The sequence below is a fragment of the Mercenaria mercenaria genome, chromosome 2 (genome assembly GCF_021730395.1).
Source record: "Mercenaria mercenaria strain notata chromosome 2, MADL_Memer_1, whole genome shotgun sequence".
Classification (NCBI taxonomy): Eukaryota; Metazoa; Mollusca; class Bivalvia; order Venerida; family Veneridae; genus Mercenaria; species Mercenaria mercenaria.
Window position 1 is genome coordinate 70430508 of NC_069362.1, and position 18332 is coordinate 70448839.

Genomic DNA, 18332 nt, shown 5'->3' on the forward strand with positions numbered 1-18332 from the left:
ACAATAGCGCAGACACTCATGTACCAAAGATAAAACACAACCACCATCAACTGAATAACATAGAGAAACGAACAAGCAAACATAAGAAAACAGTAGGGCACCGTTATAGACTCACAAGCATACAAACGCACCCACACAAGTAGGAAAAAACAATCGTGTACCGTCTTAGGATTCCGGCTGCCAACAAAAGGGAGCCACGAAAACTTACTCAAAGTAAAGGGGGGAGGGGATGCAGAGAGTAGCGTAAATGCAAGGGAAAGGAGGGGGTAATAAATAGGGGGAGTGAGGAGGAGGAAAAATCGCTTACAACAAACAAGAAAACATACGCAGCAGACAATACAAGACAGACAAAACAACCAGTTGAAAATAGGAACACCGCCTTGGAACGGTCAGTAACATATACAAAGGAAACTGGGGGTTTAAACGCGTTTAGGGCATGCCAACCTCGCACTTACCCTATTTTCAACAACAACACAATGTAAATAAAATCCCCGCTGAGAAAGGCTCTAACATTAGTGTTAAAATAGATAAATAAAGCAAAACATAAAATTAAGGTAAATTTAAGGTATGATAACACCAATGTACTCAACAACTTGTCTGAAGTCAGAGCAACAAGAGACTAACTTTTAAGGGCACGACTAAGAAAACTGTAAGACAAAAATCAACTCCCTCCGTCCGTTGTAGGATTTAGCAGAAAAGCATCATGGAGGCTTACACTTTATTAGTCATCGCACCACCAAATAGGAAAGCGTAGCAATTAATTGTAGAGGGGTCAATCACTAAACATTCACTGTGCTTCACGATTTTCGCATTGTATCCTCTTTTGATAAATTTTTTTAACCCATTTTACAATAAAACTTATTCATGAAACTGCCAAGATATTTTAACAAAAAAGTACAAAGAAGCATTGAGCAAATCAAACTGTAAGACTCGGCTGGGAGAGATATTACACAACGAGTGGAGTGTACCCGTATCTAGATACCTTTTAAAACAATCGAAATAAGTACGTCTCCTTGGATAAGTAAGTACCTTTGATAAGGTGACTGGATGGTGGAGGCGCGTTATTCACTTATCAGCTACTTCATATCCTACATGACGATTTTAAATAATACAAGGTAAGCTTTTTGTATCGTTTATTACACTACTGTCCAGTCCAGAATAGAAATGTGGGTATAACATAAAACTGAACAATATTCGCACTCACATGAAAGAAAAGGGAAATGGGACAAATACAGACAGTCATACTGTAAAGAACTTCCGGGCCAAATTAATAATAACTATACCCATTTCTTACAGAAATCTTAGTTTTGATTTAGACTATCTTAAAGAAACGTCTTTACTGAATTTTTACCTAGCCTGCTTTAGATTAGTATTTAACGTAACATTCAATACCTGGCAACTGCAACCTATGCTGAAACACGTCATATAGTACATTGACTGATTTATTTCAGTATATAAAACACATGGAATGGTACAACACAAATTAAAACAAAGTTCAAATATCACACATAAAATGACTAGGAATTAAACATATTGAAAGACAATTAAGAATCATTACTAACTTAGAATACCAATAACTGCAGAAAAAAATGTACCAGGACATGTATTCATATACCCAGGATGACACAAAAAAGGGGGAATGTGAAACCCCTTATTTCCATTTTGGTCTTGTGTACCCCTCGCCTTACCGTCCACAGAAAACAACTTTCATTTTCAAAGAGTCTCTTTAGGCTAACTGCGATAGGTTGGTTTGTACTCAATTTGCAAACTGCTTATTCCACAGAAAGCAATGAAAACAAAACTGCTATCACTATATCAACCCTTATAGCCTGGCCGAAAAATGTTCTACTGAACTTAAGAACTTAACGACTGACCCAAAATTAGGATATATATAACAAATTCTAACAGAAGATAGCAATTCACAAATGTCTCGCGCAAGACATTTTGAATAAAAGCAACAAACGGCTAACTGTAAGTGTATGACCAGGCAACAGAAGATTCAAACAAAACATCTGCGTCCTCTATCAGAGTATAACATCAGTGTGTCTGAAGTCTGATTTAAATTCTGGAAGGTATTAATTAACACAAATGCAATGTGATAGAATATTCACCCATCTAATAATATAAACACAGTCTTTTCAAGACAATTTGAACTGCATTTAACCTTCTATGAGCACTGTTTATGTGTTTTTATTTGCAGTATTTCGGTATTTTTATATCGTTTTTTCAATTACTTTGAAAAACTTTTTGCCCTTATCTGTTTTGTTCTGCTTTTTAATTTGTAAGTGTATCTCTTACATTTTGTCGCAGTTTATCAAGAAAACTTTACATCACATTTGTCTTAAAATATATTGCATTTGCAAACTATTCATCAAATGAATTGCCCATGGGAATTTGTGTCTCCAAATCCTTACAAAGTCTTTTATTGTCCAGGAAAACGGAAATTTAGTTTCGATTTACTTCGCATTATCTATATATTTCATACAATCTGACTAAAGTACATATCCTATAACGCTACGCATAGGATCTGAGAACGACCTATTCATTGCCTCGTTCTGACGACCCTTTCGCTAACCAATCAGAGCCTAACTTACAACATCTTGCAAATCTACCTGTAGCCTTGACTTTTGATATTTACAATTCTTATATCATAATGTATCAAATAGCCGGTTAGCTCAGTCGGTAGGCCACTCGCTTTGTAAGATAGGGGTCCCGGGTTCGAGCCCTGGAAATGATTGCACATTTTTCTTACTCTTTGACATTCGAACAAGTCGTCTGATTGGATAAAATAAAAATAGCAATACTGGAAATCCAAAATATACAGAAGACGAATGTGAATGGGTCGTTTTCAGATCTTCGTTTAGAAGATCAAGTACTTAAGTCAGATTGATATTTCATACAGTAACCATTTTATGCGAACGATTGAGACCAATCAAACCTTAGACTGTCGCCGGTTTGTGGCTGTCTACCAAGCATCACGAGTTACACATTTCACTACCTCTGAAAAACACTCAATTGAACAGAGTCTTCTATTACTTAGGTACGTTCAATATTTTCAAAAAACTAATCAGATTTATTGTTTTACTTTTCTGTTAGAATGTAAGTCGTCACTTTCTCATATTGATATTTCCCCCAGAGAACTAAAATCCATCGTTGTAAATGAAAAAAGTATTTGGAATTGAAACATTCTCTCTTTTATTGCACGTTTACGATTTAACAAAACGTTTCAAGATTGTCAGATTGATAACAGTTTTCTTGCAGGGAAATACTGAATTTTTATTATGTATCATTTTTGAAAGCCGAAAATTCGACGTGTATTGAAGAAAAAGTAATATGCTCTCTATAACATACAGCTGTATGGCAAATCATTGTTTGATAAAAAAAATTATGTCCTTAAGTAACTGGAATGTTCAATATTTAGAATGCAAAGCAAGGGGTCAGTTATATATTACATTTTCTCATTATATGATGAATACACATACGAGTATTCATATGCAGGCGTTTTTATGCTGTGCGGCGACCAGTATCAAAACTTATTAGAAAGAATATGTGGATCGGCATTCATTATAACAAATTACAAATTCGTAGATCATTTGTTTTTCATAGTTAAATAGAAATACAGATGAAACTGAATGTAATATAAAGTTACTTTAGTGTAGCTTGAATATGTGCAAATGACCTCCACTAAGAAACAACATTTGTTTGTTTATTCATGGACTAGTGATATTGCAATTATCAATCCTGGAAGATACATGTGAAATAAATTTCCTCAGAGCCATGGATTCCCTCAGGTTCTCAGCGCTCAGAGAAAACTACAAAAAGTAGTATTTAGATAAGTGACGACGGATCACCGATATGGTAATAAGAACAGGATAAATTGCTAACTGGTTCTGTCATACAGATGCTACCATGGATTCATCTTCACTTGACAGACTTCAATGAATTCTTATAATATGCATATTGTCATTATATGGGAAAACAGTAACCAAACGATTGCAAATTGTGTTTGCAGCTCGCATATGTACAATTCCATTATGATAAAAGTTTACTTCTTATTATTCAAATAATTTACTGACGGTAAAGACAGAAAGGTATTAAAAAGCAACCGCCGATGCTTGACAATCTGTAACAGTTCGATCCCTGCTTAGCAATTCAAAGCAATTAAAAACACACGTTTCTGTCATAATAGTTTTGACAATCTGTATAGCTAGAGGTTATATCTCAGCTGACCGTTAATTGTATTCGACTATGCCAAGTTCGCACCCCTTTAAGTTTATACAGCATAGAGATATATAGTCCTGTACAATCATACATCTTGCAAAATAATTGAGGTCAATTTGACCATGTTAAGAAGCTAGTACCGTCACGTTCGAATAAAAAAGTACGATATGGTACAGAACTGTACCTCCATGATGTATTTCACAAAAAGGAAATACGATATGCCGCAAAAATGATGCTAGTTGTAAGTAACCCACATCAGAAAATCAATTTCTTCAATAAACTTCAAGTTTCATGTATGTATTAGGTACTGGCTTTGATCTAGGTTTCAACATGAGATTTAGTATCGGACGTTTCAGTTCTATAGCTGGAACTAAATTTGTTCAACTTAAGTAAATGTTTATATTCGAACACAATTACTCTTCGACATTTGTTGTCTGATTTGTGTTTTGGACAGATGTTTGAAAAAGATTAGGTAACAGTCTTCGTCATCTAGGTTTTCAAAATATTTAGAATAAAAGATTGTTTCAGTCATTCTTGTTATCTGGTTCTATCACCTTATATATACAAACTTGTTTCTAATCTTCACCATAGATGCATTACCGAATAAGACTTGGTGCGAAATAGGATAAAGCCTTAGATCCTTACCATTATTATCTCGACAATATTTCAAAATGCAGGTAAAATATTTAATGACAGTGATGAAAAATGATGTCGGTATAATGTTATTTCAAGATTGCGATTTCCACAAGGCTAAAAAAACATTATTATGAATTGAACTGAGGATCATTTAGCTGTATCAATTTCATACTCTCTGTATATTTTATATTTTTAGTATTTGATGCAATTTTTATATAGGAAAGCATGTCTTTTGCTCAGAATTCTATACAAAAACAAATACAAAACCACGTACTAAGACTGCCGTTCCATCAGTATTTTCTTAAACAATCCAACTATAATAGCTAGCCTATCATGTTAGATTTAGTTAGCACATGTCTATAGAGTGTTAACAAAATAAAGGGGACTGGGTTCCAGCTTTTAGCTAAAAAAAAAGTTAAATGTAATAATGAGCATTGGAATACGGCTTTTTGTTTCTAAACCATTTTAAAAATGCTTAATCAAAGAAAAAATCATGTCTGAGTCGGAAATCGAACTCGTGTTGACTCGGAAATAAAACACTTCCTACCGTCTTGACCAATGAACCACGTAGGAATTCGTGTGTTCAGACCGTATGTTTTGTTCATAGGAGATAACTCCCGAGGCTATTCAAATTTTGTATAATTATGTCCCTTCTCTTCTCAAAACATACTGTCTGTGCAAATGCGGATTGAGCATCTCCTGAATCCTGGAGATCGACCTTTATCTCAGGTCAAACTATTAGATGTAGATTACAGGGAGCACTTTGGTAAAAATTATTGAACTAGGAAAAATACCAAATGAATAATTGATACATAGTGGATTAATGGTGTTGTTTATACTTTTTATATATTATGTATTCTGTTTTTGAAATTGAATGATTTATTAAAACAAAATGTTGTACAGATGATTGATTCTATATAATAATTCATGTTTTAATTGTTAAAATAAGGAAATGCGGATTGTAATCTACAATGGTTCAGAATATCCGGTAGAAGGAGTTTTAAGAATAGAATTAACACCTTCTACAAAGCAGAAATCATGTATAATGTGGGAAAAAGTGAAACTGCTCCCAATTTTAACACAATATTCAAAACACATCATAAAATGCATGTGTAGTATATTGCACATACTTTTTTCAATTTTATATGGTATACTTATTTTCTGTAAAGAAGTTACTTCATTTAACTCTTTCTGTATAAAAATATTTTATTTCAACCTGAGTTATGTTTTGAAACCGCATGTGCACAGGGCAGCAGCTACTAGCAACAGCAGTTGTAACAATATGTAAATTTATACCATTGCATCATTAAAACGAAATAGTAAGTATGATAACAGTTACTGATATGTGAAAAGATTTTTCAGTCTTGAAATGTGAACTATAACTTGATTATATAAGGTTTCTAAATCACTAATACTATCTTCAGCTAATTTCAACTTAAGCTTCGATGGAATATTAGGGCTTTACACCTACGTGCAGAATTAAAAACTGCCGTTAAAATCTGATAAATTGATGCCTATTTTGTCACACACATATGACTGCCTCTATTCTCGTACAAAAAATTATTCTTCATTTATTAAAAAATCAAAATTATCACAGCAACAAATGTGCAAGTTTTGCAACATCTAATCCGTTTGCTATACTAGTTAAAATATTCATTCTGCCTATGTCCTACTTTAACTGAATATCAGTTTATTATTCTGTTCAACATTATTCAATATCTGTTTAACATCATTCTTAGATATCATTCTTTTATAATTTTTTGCACTTTCGGCAATGAAATACTTGCTGCTGAGGATACACTGATGAATATATTTACTTATTATATGTTCTTACAATCCTGTGGGTCAAACTGTTGTTTATGGAAGGGTAATTGACTTCTTTTCTTATTATGCACTGTGCTATTAGATAAGACTTACTGGTTTCAAATAACATACTGCACTTCTAAATAGTTTATACGTATTTATTAATCTAACCAATAAGAAGACTATTCATATGTTTTTATTTAGGAATTATTGTTTTAACATGATTATAATTGAAGACTAAGGGCAATACGATCAGACCTTTCGATTTTTTGGTGTATGATTAAAACTAGCCAGATTAAACTGAAACACAAAATTAAACCTCAGCTCATGTGCTCACCACCTGTTAACTAAATGCTGATTAAGATCTCTATCCACAGGAAAAATTTATTGCAGTTTGTCGTACTTGTGATCGGTCAGCTAACGGTTTATCATGCGATATCGGTCACAAGCTCTGACCAGAGTTTACCAGACTAGATAATCAGAGCCAAAACTGATGAAGTAAGAATATATAAAAGAATTATTTTTTCTAAAAAAAAGAGAAGATTATCTAGTCGGTAGCCAGACTAGCCTTTACCCACCGTGTATAAAAAACTTTATAATCATTAAAAACAGTTTAGCTCATCGTGAACACCATTACTAACATTTTCATGAGTGGCTAAGCCACTTGTGAAAATATTGCATATAGTATTTACTCGGTGAAATATATTTTGATCTTACATTGAAATATTTAAGAGGAACTCGTTCATAAAACGTCATACGTCACCTGAAAGAATATTATTGTTTGATCTTTGCCTTTAATTGTGTTGATGGTAGACCTGCTATATTCAGTTAATCATGACTGATGTAAACAAAGGCAAACAAATTTAAAATGGAAGTGAATGGTTTACGTCAATGAAACTACCAGCCTGCTATAGGTCGGTTTCAAGGTCAGCGATGTTTTTGTACTTTTAATCATGGAACGGTCCGTGATTTAGATAGTGTTATTCAGTATAAAGTGGTTAAATCCTTACCTAAATAAGGTAAGGTAAATCATTCCTTAATCGACAGACGAGTCTATAAATTGAACTCTCAGACATAAAAAATGAGCCGTGCCATGGGAAAACCAACATAGTGGGTATGCGACCAGAATGGATCCAGACCAGCCTGCGCATCCGCGCAGTCTGGTCAGGCTCCATGCTGTTCGCTTTTAAAGCCTATTGGAATTGGAGAAACTATTAGCGAACAGCATGGATCCTGACCAGACTGCGCGGATGCGCAGGCTGGTCTGGATCCATGCTGGTCGCATACCCACTATGTTGGTTTTCTCATGGCACGGCTCAAATACTTCTGACGGTAAATACTTCACTTCTAAGACGTACATAATGTAAATGATTTCCTGGGGCTTACATCAACTACAGTACTTGTAATGACTTTACTGTAAATGAAGTTGGTAATATCAATGGTATTGTCAGACAATGTTGAAGATAAATTCATTTGAAGACTGGATGCTCTGCTGAGATCAACTGTAAGTATAGTACTAATAAAATTTTCCAGTTTAAGCAAACACCACCACTTTTTCCTTCTCACTATGAAATGTTTTCTTAGTTCATGTATTATAAATGCATCAGCCGTTATTGTGAAAGGGTAAATAACAATAGGATTGATAGTTGTCAGATTCTGAGACATATGAGACTATTCGCTAGAATGGTTGCTTAATGTAACGTTCGTCCCTTAAATAATGAACTTGTCCATCTTTCAATTTGGACAGTACCATCAACTGTTAAAAGGGGTGCTTACCAAAAATCATACTGACTGAATGGCGGACAGTGCAGATTTTGATCGGCCTTGTTATTCTTGGAGAGATATTTATTTTTTGTAAAAAAACTATAATTACCATGAACTTCCTTGTATGCTCTGGCAAAAAAGTGTGTTCTTTATTTCTTTATTTTATATCTTATGTCGGTTTAGTGATTATAACAGTAACGGTGATCAAATCTTTCTCATTCGTCATTATCATCAACAATATCATTATCATTATAATCACCACCATATCATCAATTGATTACCAAAATCGTCACCAATTTCGTCAACATCTCCTCCAATCAAGCAAAGTGTTGCATAAATATCAACGTAAACAACATTTAGTTTTTATTTCATTTTAATGTAAACTATAAGACATACTGGTAACGACAACAGCCAAAAATATCTTCCTTTATTCCTTATAATTTCATTATTAATATTCAGTTAAATAGTGTACAAAATAATACATGTCCGTATGCAGCGTCCGTAATGCTATACTAGATGATGCACACTTAAAAGGGTAGTGATATCCGTATGTAATGTCCGTAAAGCATTTCTAGCCAACGAAAATTTGAGGTAATGTTTAAAATGGGTACTGATATTTATTCAAGAATACAGGAAGTTGAATTCTTTGTTTAATAATAGTCAGTAGAATGTTCCCATTGATATTTGATAACTAACATAAGAGCTCTCTGCCAGAGGACTGGGCATACTCCACATAAAACTCCTATGAGATGGGAGACCTATGCCTTGCTCAGTCAACGCATAAGAGCTCATCGAAGAGCTCTGTTCGTTGGAGCTCTATGCTGTCCAACAAAGAATGCTATCAGTCATTTAGGTACAGCAATAACACTTGTTGCAGATATAAACTGGAAATGTGTCCATGGGACACAGATGCCCCCACTACATGACATTAAAATGACAATTTTTTCCCAGGTCAGGGGCCATAACTCCTACAATACTGAATGAATCCGGACGCGAAACCCCAGGTGCACAACTGCACATGCTGACCAATATTCCTGTAAACTTTGGTGACTCTAGGTCAAATACTTTTGGAGCTACGCACAACACAACATTAAAATGACCAATTTTTAACTAAGTCAGGGGCCATAACTCCTACAAGACTGAATGAATTCGGACGCGAAACCGCAGGTGCACAACTGCACATGCTGACCAACATTCCTGTAAACTCTGGTGACTCTAGGTCAAATACTTTTGGAGCTACGCACGACACAACATTAAAATGACCAATTTTAAACTAAGTCAGGGGCTATAACTCCTACAAGACTGAATGAATCCGGACGCAAAACCCCAGGTGCACAACTGATCATGCTGACCAACATTCCTGTAAAGTTTTGTGACTCTAAGTCATATACTTTTGGAGCTAGGCGCGACACAACACTAAAATGACCAATTTTTACAAAGTCAGGGGCCATAACTTCTACATGACTGAATGAATCCGGACGCAAAACCCCAGGTGCACAACTACACATGCTGACCAACATTCTTGTAAAGTTTTGTGACTCTACGTCAAATACTTTTGGAGCTAGGCGCGACACAACATTCTCGGAAGGACGGACGGATGGACAGACGGACGGACGGAAGGACGGACGGATAAGGGCAAATCTTAAGCCCCCCCCCAAAGTGGGGGCATAAAAAACAAATTCTACAATAAGGTTAAGGTTATGAAATACCTTTACATGGTATGCCTGCCTAGGAATCCAGAGACGTGTTAATGAATTTCTTAGCAATCAAAAGAAATATAACTTACAGACAATAGTGAGAATTAAGAGAAATCACGAGTCTGATTAACTGACAATTGGACAGTTTGGGCTTAAAGTTTAATTCACAATTAATTCACAATTTTCGTTCAGATTGTTCGACTATCAACAGAACTAGTTTGCTCACCTCTTTTAATATTTCTTTACATTTAATATGTCTAAGAAGTAATTTAAATTATTGTGGATGAAGTCGGTAAATAATGATAAATTGTTCTTTCAAAAAGAATATGTCAAATTGTCGACTAAATCAAAAATGCTGTATGTATATTCTATTTCTTTTTAAACACTGTTTGTTCACACATGCTTTGAATCCTCGTATTCTAATAATAATAAGAACTGAATTCCAAAAGTACAAGCACCCCTTTTTGCCATGTCAGACGACTGTTTGCACCAATAAATTTATCTCAGTATTTATGGGAAGACAGACACGCTGTTGAGCCTCCAAGGAATACACATACTGGAGATATAAAAGAAAACTGAGTTGAATTCCCAAATATGAGCCGTGCCATAGGAAAACCAACATAGTGGGTTTGCGACCAGCATGGATCCAGACCAGCCTGCGCATCCGCGCAGTCTGGTCAGGATCCATGCTGTTCGCTAACAGCTTCTCCAATTCCAATAGGCTTTAAAAGCGAACAGCATGGAGCCTGACCAGACTGCGCGGATGCGCAGGCTGGTCTGGATCCATGCTGGTCGCAAACCCACTATGTTGGTTTTCCCATGGCACGGCTCATATAATGTTATCTCTTCAATGTCTGACAAATCTGTAAATATCTCAAAATTTACGACTGAATTAAAAAAAATCCTGTATTAGATCTAGTAAGAAGAATGAAAGATTTGTTCCGACAAAGATATATGAAGTAAGTGAATCGCTCACTTTTAGAGTACATTTGAGACATGCAGCCTAAAAAACCTAAGGTCATGTGATTAAATATGTCAGTCAGCTAAGTTGTTGGCTATTAACTTCGAGGTAAAGATATCATGTCTATGACTATTCGTAAAAAATCGTGCCATTGGAGACAAACATACTGTCCATAAATGTATTTTTTCGTTTACTACAACCATTAAAGAAACAGTGTCAATCCAATGGCAAGGGATGCAGCTATTATTCATTAACAACTATGCTATTTTAGAAGTATTTTAAAACCGTTTTTGATGAATTATGGCGTATTTTCCACCTGTATATTTTGATATATAAAAATTAGAATTTTTATATTGAAGATAGCATTATATATCGAACTTTAAAGCATTATGGTTTTGTTTTTATTATTATTATTATTCATTGGGATCGAGCGTGTTTGAAATGCCGTTATATTCGTTCAAGGTGTTTTTTTACTTTCTCACGCTTATATATATTTGTTTTAAAAGAGCCAGATTTAACTCACACATGCCTACCAATGTTCATTTTAAAAAAGCGTCTAACTAATTGTATTTTAAATAAACAGCACGTCTGTGAGAAGGCAAGTTTGTTAAGTACCTCTACAAAACTTTCCAGAAACAAAGATATTTTTAATGTATTGTGCAGTTCAATGCCATAAAACGACTCTTAACTGTAATAAAATTTGTTGCTTCTAATTTAACCTTAGGTCTGATAATGTAAAGAATATGCCGTGCGCAGTAACATAGACTTGTTAACGGCAACTGTATAGTGGCTAGTAGTACGACTTAACCTAAATTCGTTTTATGAGTAGTTTATTACATATCTAAAACAATCACTCGATACATTTTGTTAGAGGCGAAGTTTATTGGAACTGAATGTTTAACTTCTTAGAGTGATTAGGCGCGTTCTATAAGTATTAGAACTGTAAACCAACCATTGTTATCAGTTAATAAAAACTTCTGTTCTCCGAGGAGAAAGCGTTTGTCTTTCGAATGAACTTGGATTCTGTCTGAAATGACAAACAGCCTTTTACTTTTTTCTTGTAGATGGAGTCGTAGATACGCCGGTTTTATCTTACAACATAAATGAGACACAGAAAACACCAATCGTCGATGCTGGCTATATTACCGATATAACAATCCACGCCTGCCCTGTACGCTGAAATATGTTAAAGACAAATTGAACATGAATCTGGCTGTAAACTTAAGAACGACTCCTTTACTAACTTCAAATTTCTACTTTAAAAAAGGGCGTTTCTTGAACCAAACTAAGGACGCCAATTCTAGAACGAATTCAAGCATTTCAGAAATTCAGTTCGTTTGTAGTTTTTGCTTATCAACGCCAATGGAAGGCGAATAACCCAGATTATGTTCATCATGTAAAACAATAATAACCGTTCATTATCTGCTATCATTCAGGTTCACATTTCCGCCGACCGTGAATTAAAATGATCATGAAATAATAACATAATGTCATTTTATTAGCCTACTATTGTGTACAAATGTGTTTCATTTATTAGTTTCCATTGGAATAAAAATGAAGAGTACCAGTTTTGATAAATCATAAACATGGACCAACATGCTACAGTTTTGTAGAGTTTTTGTTTATACACATTTGCAAATATTGACATTCGACGACTAAATTTCGTAATACTGTTTACAAAGTTACATAATAGATAGACGGGGTTGAGGCAGGAATAAGTTTGCATTTTCTGCAACACATTAAAACACAAAAAGAAATAAAATAACTTCACTGTCAATCTCATGTTATCAGGCAGTAAGATAACAAAATATGCTAGCCTTTTATCGAAAAACGAAAATAAAACGTTATCGGGTTTGCTGTTCAACGGATTAGTCTATGCATTGTGTCTTATGAAACGTGATCTTAATACACATTTAACTTCAAACACTACTAAATAAACGAGGTATGCAGTTTAATCAGTAAAGACCTAAATAATATTCGTTTCCTATTTTGAATGACTTTGAACAAAATTTCTTAATTTAAGTATTTTTTGAGTCCATCATTTAAATGGAATAGATCTTTTATTTTCCTTAACTCATTATACACTACGGAAAATTCTACTGCAAAATGGTACTCATCTTCTAAACCATTACAAACATTACATTTCCTTTCATCTAAAGGTGTTCTGAAAGATTTGGACCAAAGTACGGATTCAGCAGCTGATCTATGCTACGAAACTCTAAATATGGTTAGTGAGTGACAATTTTTTTCAAATCGTAAAACATTCAAATACGGTTGACATCTGAAATTAGAACTATGTCTGTAAACTAGATCTCTGCTATAGTCAGACTGCCTTCTTTTTCAATTTTGAAATAACTTATCATTTGAGCCGCACCATGGGAAAATCATGGCAACATAGTGCAATTCCGACCAGCATGGATGCAGACCAGCCGTTCGCTAAAGGTTTCTCTAATTGCAATAGGCTTTGAAAGCGAATAGCATGGATCCTGACCAGCCTGCGCGGCTGGTCTTGATCAATGCTGGTCGCAAATGCACAATGTTGGTTTTCTCATGGTGCGGCTCATTTATCGTTTGTCTGACTAACAACAAAACTACACCATAACTCCCTACACTTGCCTCATAAAAGCCGAGTGAGCACAATAAATCTTTGAGATAGAAACACCAGTTTACAGTTTACCTCATTATGCGCATTTCAATGTCTATATTAATGATACATATTTACTTTCAGGATCTAAACCCGGTACTTTATAACATTAAATGATGCATTTATTTAAAAGATGTAATGCACCTTACACAGAATCATTTTGTGGTGCGTTTGCAACACCCAGAAGAGTATTATAGAATTTCAAGTTATCTCTCCATAAAGACAAATCTTTGACAAAATCACATAATTTACTACAATAATTTAAAATGGGAGCAATTTTCTAATTTATGTTTTTCGGGAATATATGTAAATCTATATAAATATTTATTACAAATATATCTCAGCTGCGCATAACGAGTTTCCACACAAAAGCAATACCTAATAAATAGGTTGCCCATCATCATAGAATGCCAAATTTCTTGGTAAACGCTCCATCCATTTTACAAACCTTTACGTTCACTTCTGCAGTATTGATCTCGAGTTTCCAAGCTTTGCAATAATCATTTAAAAAAAAATATACTCTGTTGTAAATCTTTGCTGAGTAAGCGAATATTACAAGTTAAAGCATACCAAAAGTTCCTTCTAGGGCACATCTATATAAATATATAAAATGACCATCTTGTAAAATTTTGGTTGCAATGTCTGTTTTATACTGCCAAAAAATATCAGGTAAGTATTTACGCTAGTTATTTAACATAAATTGTTAAATCCAAACAACAAATTAATTAGCACATTCTCTAATCAGCCCCTGTGTCTATTTTTAGAATGACCTGATAAAACTCAGGTTTATGGTTTTAGAATTCGGACAAACATTCAGAGAGATGTGTGTTATTTATATAGACTCAATGAATGTTATGTGATGGTTGAATATTGTTTTACACATTATTTTTTTCTGTTCAAGAACTTAAATGGATTCAGACATGTCCTAGAACTCTGTTGACTGAATTACAGAAACATCTACTTTAATTACCTGATGTTATTATAACATACAGTAAACTGTTTTCACACCAAATTAGATTACTAGTATATCTTATTCGTGTTGAAATTTAATTAGATTGACTATACTGAGAGCTATGGCATTAGTTATAACAAATAATAATTCAGGAAAACTTGATGAATAAAAAATAACATTAAAAATTAGTTTTAACTATGATTATCATAAAATCAAATCACATATTGTTCTGTATTATCATTGGTGAATGTAAACAACAGATGACACCGATAGAAAAATAAACCATCTGTTATTGAAGCCTTAGATTGAAATCTATATCAATAAAAAATACATTACATATTAATATGAAAGTTACATAATGTGATCTGTCAGTATAAAACACTTTCCCCTTTTTCTTAGAACCAGAGTGGGGAGATCATGAACAATTGTCTTAACTTTGTAAGAACTTTTTTTTTTGTTTAAACTAAAACATATTCAGTATTTTAGCCAACTCAGTGTGACCAATCCAGATGTTGCGAGTTTGATCTCGGGGACACTTTGACTAGTGAGAGTAAATCAGAAATAATTTGTTCTGGATCCAAATTTTGTGGGGAAGTTGTATGACAGTTTACATTACTTCAGAGACGCATGATACATAGCCTAAATAGGACTAAAACGATAATAATGCTACAACAAACAATACAGAAAAAAGTAGAATCTGTCAGAACAAATGTTATAAATTTATTATTAAAAACAATATATTTTTCTGCATTTTTTTACTATCATTCAAGATTATCTAAATAATTATTATGTGTAAAATTCAAATTTAATTTTCCGTCTTAAACAAAAGCAGAGATTGTTACAAAATACAATTAACAAATATCATCTAATAACATCGCGGAAAATAATAGTTTAAAAGTTTGTCCAGCACCTTTACTAGGTACATTAATTACATAAGTAGCTTAAAATGGGCTATAAAATTACAACCCATTAATTTTTTAATTTAAACTATCGTATATATATAAAACCATGCAGATATTCTTATTTTAACTGCCCATTTCGCCAATTGTTAAGACATTTTCTAAGCATTTTTTTACTAAGAATAAGTCTCATAACCTTAGGACGGCCAGAACATATTCATGCAACCTCGCCAGGTATATGTATGTTTTTGACAATACAGAAAATGACGTCACTCGACCTTCAGCTATTTCCGGAAGTAAATAAAATGAAAGTAGAAATGCTAAACTTGAAAACGAAAGCCGCATTTTGATTGGTAGATAGTCAGGGGTCATTCGCAGGGGTCACCCCGTCTAAATGTATGCGCGTGGATTTCCTTTTTTTTTTTTTTTTTTGCTATTGGGGAGCCAATTTTCAGCACTTTATTACGAATTGAAATTACCTGGGCTTTAGTACAGCATGTCAGCTTTTAATCTATGAAAAAGTATTTGAGCTCTGGATAAACAAAAATTTCACAGGGGTCCGTAACCCTATGCCTCAGATGTAAGATATAACCGTATTTGAGAGCTGCAGACCTAGACATTTCAGAAATATTTTCAAAATAAGTTTCGTGTAATAAATGTTGTTTCTACGGAAGCTTGAAAGGGCCATCAGACGCTAATACGTTCTAGTACGTTAAGGCTGCGGAAAGGATAAGTATTTTCCATTCATGATTATATTAAAAGATATGAACAAAATGCACCAAATATTCAACCATCTCAGTTAATATGCATTTAAGTGCCTTAAATATAAACAAATTTTGCAACACTGGCCGGTACATCATTTACTGTAAGATAAGAATGTGCAAATGCAATCCTTACACTAATTAACTCTATGTGCTATAGAATTCTACTGTCCGAAAATCTCTCTGCCACGAGTGTTTGTTACTAATAATAGGGTAGACTGGCTCCCATCCCTATGTTTGTTCTTATTTACATAGATCAGTTTTCTTCATTAAGAGGGAAGTAACTCCAGAAAGTTGTTTCTACATTGAGATTTTTATTGCCCCTGGCTCCGAACATAGGGACTGGTGAAAGTTGGCTACCAGTGTCTCACAAATTTGTGAGACAAATTCCCATTAATTTCTTTCAGTGACAATCAGCTGCTATTACTGTGACGTGTTACTTAAGGGTTTCATGAAGCGCTTGAGCTAACCATCATTTAATGAGCCGCACCTAATTTACCGATTTATGGCCTGCCCTCAGCTTGTATTGGCTTATCAGACAACAGGAATGTGCTTTTACATATTTATCAGAGGATTTATGATCTTTAGATAAAGAATTAAATAATTTTAAACTTCACTTTTAATGATGAAATGGATGAAGCTATAATTATAAGTTTTAAAATTTGAACAAATAAGACCAAGCCAAGAGCATGTTGTAAAAGAATATTTAAAAGGAAATTATGTTTTATTCTGTTGACCAACTGGCAACTTAACTTTTGAAATTGCCCCGTTTGCATTTGATTTTTGTGCCCCCCTATGAGTGGTGGGGTGCATATAGATTTGCTCTTGTCCGTCCGTCCGTCCTTCTGAGAATGTTGTGTCGCACCTAGCTCCAAAAGTATTTGACGTAGAGTCACAAAACTTTACAGGAATGTTGGTCAGCATGTGTAGTTGTGCACCTGGGGTTTCGCGTCCGGATTCATTCAGTCATGTAGGAGTTATGGCCCCTGACTATGTAAAAAATGGTCATTTTAGTATTGTGTTGTGCCTAGCTCCAAAAGTATTTGATGTAGAGTCACAAAACTTTACAGAAATATTGGTCAGCATGTGTAGTTGTGCACCTGGGGTTTCGCGTTTGGATTCATTCAGTCGTGTAGGAGTTATGGCCCATGACTTATTTTGTTTTTTAAGTTTTTTCATTACATAAGACCAGACTTCTTGTCCAGACTTACTCAAAAAAAAGTTTGTGAAACATGTATGTTAAAATGTACTTGACCTAGAATCATAAAACATTAGAGGATAGTTTTATAGCCTGTGAAATGTTCTCTTTAGGATTTTACTCAGCTAGGCCATAGTTATGGCTAACTAAGTGAAAAATACACATAAGGTTCTTAAAAGTTTGTGTTGCAAACATCTTAAAAATTATTTAACCTGAGTCATAAAACCATGCTACAGTGGCAGAAGGGGTGGGGGTGGGGGGTGCACCTGTGTCCTATGGACACACACCTAGTTTCCATTATGACAGCACACAATGTACCATTATTGTTGAGTCACTTCATGTACCTGAAGCGACGTCCAATCCCTTACCAAAATTGTGTACATTGTCAGTGTAAATCCAGTTTTTTGTCAGTGTTTTACCATTGTATTCCCAGTGTATTTTAAGTTTTTTTTTCCAGCTAATTTCCAGCTTGTTATTCTGTTATCACCAGTTATTACAGTGTGTATTGAGTTTATTATCAGTGTAGTACCAGACCTGGTAACAGCATACAATAATCTGTCATTAAACTGACAAGTAACTAAAAACACACTACTAGTATATGCAAAACATTATTAAATCATGCATGAATGAAATATTTTTGATTTCAGTACACTTTATTAATGCAATTTAAGACACATATGATAATAGACAGACTGCAAAACTGGCATTTAACTGAAGAAAGTATGGTAATACACTGACAACACAGAACAGCTGATAATAAACGACCAATACACTAGCAATAGCCTATAGGAGGGAT

At 34.2% G+C, this 18332-nt stretch overlaps 1 protein-coding gene across 2 annotated transcripts in view; it reads right to left on the minus strand.

Annotated features, from left to right (window-relative positions):
• The window catches only part of LOC123564244 (BAI1-associated protein 3-like), a 408668-nt gene that overhangs the window by 256230 nt on the left and 134106 nt on the right, over nt 1-18332 (minus strand). The gene's annotated exons all lie outside the window — the stretch shown is intronic.